General features: G+C 38.6%; 1 protein-coding gene across 2 annotated transcripts in view; it reads right to left on the bottom strand.

Annotated features, from left to right (window-relative positions):
• The window catches only part of NFYC (nuclear transcription factor Y subunit gamma), a 49,472-nt gene extending 46,920 nt beyond the window's left edge, over positions 1-2,552 (bottom strand). For both annotated transcript variants that reach the window (XM_025212845.1, XM_006031237.3), the window contains exon 1: positions 2,274-2,552. The gene's annotated coding sequence lies outside the window, so the exon portion shown is untranslated. The remainder of the gene's footprint in view (positions 1-2,273) is intronic.
• Positions 2,553-3,914: the final 1,362 nt, after the last annotated feature.

Genomic DNA, 3,914 nt, shown 5'->3' with positions numbered 1-3,914 from the left:
AGGGTGGGGGAGGGAGGGAGGGAGGGAGGGAAGGGAAAGGGGAGGGAGAACTAAGAGGCGCCTGTCTTAATTTTGCTTTTTACCCATGCCAATGAGAGATTAATAAAAATCCATCATAATTGTGAGATCCTTTAATTAGGATTTCTTATTTTATATTTACAGTAAATGTATGCCCATTGCCTCACATATTCTCAATAATGTATATAAATGTTTCAATGCACCCTAGCTTCTCCAGCAAAATGTTAGCATGGTTCTAGGAAAGTTTCCATGGGTTGCATTAACAATGACTTTTAGTCACAGTATTGTCCACTGATTCTGGGTACAAATGTTTAATACTGCTTATGCTCACATACAAAAAGTGTTCAGCCAGTTTTGGTCAGTGTTGGTGTAGTGCCTCTCAACTTACCACCCTCTTTAATTTGGATTATTACTGATATAACCCAAAAGTTGCAGGAAGCTGAGGCAGCCTTGTCTGCAAACAGAACATGACATTAATAGAGATTATTAATTTGAAGACATACAGTATACATTTTTGTAAATATTAGCATGAAGAGGGCATGGGTTAGCATGGCCTTCAGGTACTAACATTTAATCCCAGCATGCCTCCCTTATCAGTACAATTAATAACAAAGCAGTCTTAAAATTCAGAAGTGATATTTTAGCTTTTTTCTTAAACCATCCTACTAAACTAAGTTGCAAACATGACTATTTTGAGCTTTCAAAATACCACTCTCAAGGCTGTAACAGATGAGAAGATAGATAACAGCAATATGGGAATACTGAATTAATGTCATGCAGCTCACTCACGACAATGCAAGGACAGTAACACTACGAAGACTTAGGATCTTTTGATATGGGTGAAAGGAGAAAAAAAAAAAGGATTATAATATAGTTTGGCTCATTGTTGAAAATTATTTCTAATTTAGGTCTACAGCCTATTCATACACAGTTCAGTGTTTTGAGACATGAAAAGTAACTTCATTTTTTTCAGTGCAGAGAGCCCTAAACAAACTTTGTCCTTCATTCTCTAAACTCGAAGCAGCGGTATTTCAAGGTCACTTGCTGAAGGAAGGCCTTGCTCCAGCAACTTTGACTGCAGCACTTCTCCAAATGCCGGAGCAATAAAAATAAACAAATAAATCTGGAATACAAATCTTTATCTGGTGGACTAAGCAACCCCTTTCCACTGGAAAACTTCTAAAGAGCACTCTCATTCTCCCTTTCCATAGCTGTCCTTTACAGGACTACAGATCCTGTCTGAGACTGCTTTACTGCAGGAACGTTCCAATGACCTTCATTCCTTAATTGCATTTAAAAAGGAAAACAAAGGGTCGCTTATGTTTCTCACATATTTTGTTCATGTTTGTAAAATGGATCCAAAGCTTCAGTACCCACAAAAACGGAATAGTTACCAACTAGAAACCCATGTACAGCTGTTAGGCTCTACAATCCCTAGACTAAAAATCTGGCATTAACTGCAAGGGCAACACAACATGCTGCACCTTCTCTAACTTTCACACGCCAATAAAATATAAGAGTAGAATAATTCTGAGAGCATGATATGTGAAATGATGAGCTATTCTTGCAGTACACATTATATGAAGAGTTAACTTAGCTATCTTGATAAAACATATGATTTTCAGGATTAATATATAATCATACCCTGAACATGCTTGAAAAAAAATGTGGGGTGAGAAGGAAGATAGCAGAATTATACCCATTATTATATGTCCATTTTAAAGCAACAGTACTGCTGGTGGGTAAAGTTACAGAAGAATTTAACTTTATGATGCAGGGCCTTAAGCACGAAATCCTACTGTACAGCAAGGCATAGTTTTAAACAAATCTGCAACAATATCACAGGTACTCTATGCATCTATATAAATAGAGGCTATTGGATAGTGGGGTAAAACCACTTAAAATTACATTTTCATTTATATGAAAGCTTCAGTGCACTTAAACAAAGAAAAATTACTCTGAAAAATAGTTCAAGCTTTTAATCAACATATGCAGGGCACAAAATAAGTATTTTATCACTGTATTTCTTTGCAAATTAACATCTTTCTTGTTTCATCTTCTCTTACCTCTACTGAATTATCAAAAGAAACAGTTGAAGGGCATGCAAAATCCAAACAGAACAAGGTACAGTAGGTGCACTTTAAGGTATGCAAGGAATGTAAAGTGGCCATTTTCTGAGACAGTCCAACTTAACTACTCTAGCTGCTAAACTAGACAGCTTCTAGGATTTCTACATAAACAAAAATTAAACTTACCAGGAACTGCATTAATTTTACATGCAAATAATTATGCCTCTCCAGACAGGGAGAATTTAGTCATTCCTAGCCCTCCCCCACAAAAAAGGAGGAGGAAACAAAGGCAGCAGGAGATGCAGAAAAACGGTTCGGGAATGTCCACTGCAATGCAAAACCGAACAGCTGCCCTCCCAGCAAACTATTCGCCATTTTTCTTTGTCTTTCAGCTGACCCCTGCCTCAGTGAAAAACTCCCGAGTCTCCAATGAAACACTGTGCAGCCTCCTTCCACTTTAACAGTCAAAGACATTCAATCTAGCATGCTATTTGACACCGAACCTTGCCTCCGCTGCTTGCTCATTGGCTGCGTTCCTTTATCTGCGAAGATCACAACGCCCGGATTGGCTGCTCGTGTCATCACTAACCTCCTTTGTACACTTCCTGTTTTAAAGTTACCTTGAGATGCAGAACAGGGGTCAGACACAGACTTCAAACTAGAAGGAAACTTGTGTACAGAAATATTTAGCAAATACACGCCACCCAAAAAACGGACAAGATATTGGTGTCTGAGGCAGTCTCCCTTGCATATTTGACAGTTTTCCTGACATTTCAATATAGTCTTAATATTTCCCACCCCTAGCATCTCTTATTGGCTGTCTGGACTTCCATTTTTTAAAAAAAATTAGGGTAATTTAGCTGCTTTTGATTGGTCAGACAGATTGCCTGTATAATGCTGGTACAAGACCCTATAGCAGTTAATCTGAAAAGACAGTTAGCACAAACTGGAAAGTTACTGTGTGAAAAACCCCTAGGCTTTTTGTCATCATAAGACAGGAAAAAGCCAGCCAGAGGCAATTAAACAACTTTAAAGTTAGCAGAATTGTAGCAGAACAGAAGTAATCTCTTCAAGACCTAATCTTGATTATTTGCATGAAGACCTGCTGCAGGTTTTCAAAAAGCCTCTCTCATTCTAATCAATTCTATTAAGAAAAAAACTTAAGAGAACTTTAAAACTGCAGTTATGCACTCGAGTCATGAGATGTCACCCAGAGTTTGAATATGGCCCACTGAACCTGCTCCCTGTTTTTGTGAAGAACTATATATCTTAATGCATACATGTGGTTATATGCTGTAGTATTTGAGAAATCGGACAAAGGTTTTTCTAAAAAACTTAAGTATGCTCCAGGGTCTTGAAAGCACTAAGTAAGCGCTTTTCAAAAAATGAGAGTTAACTGCAGAGATAAATTAGATGAAAACACAGATAATTCATCTGTGTCAGTAAATGTTCAGTGATACATGTCTGCGGTTAAAATAAATATTTTACACAACTTACTAAGCAAAGTTCACTGTGTCCCTTCGCTAATGAGTTTAGTTTACTAAGTGGCAGACACACTGCAGTAGCACCCAGTACCAGAGTAGGCCACACACCTCCATTTCCCAAATTCCACGTTAACTGACAGTGTTCACTTATACCACAGAATGCCTCATCTCAGTGGTGGCTAACTTTTTTGGCAGGCTAAGAGTAAGGTAAGCCCTGCATCCTCTCCGATTACCACTCTGATCCCCTTCCCTTGCCCAATCTATTGCTCTGCTTTCTGCTCCCTGCCCAATCTGTTGCTCCGCTTCCTGCTTCCTGCCTTGTTGCTGTGTTCCCTGCTCCTTC

The sequence above is a fragment of the Alligator sinensis genome, unplaced genomic scaffold, assembly GCF_000455745.1.
Source record: "Alligator sinensis unplaced genomic scaffold, ASM45574v1 scaffold994_1, whole genome shotgun sequence".
Classification (NCBI taxonomy): domain Eukaryota; kingdom Metazoa; phylum Chordata; order Crocodylia; family Alligatoridae; genus Alligator; species Alligator sinensis.
This window is presented reverse-complemented; position numbering and strand designations above follow the sequence as displayed.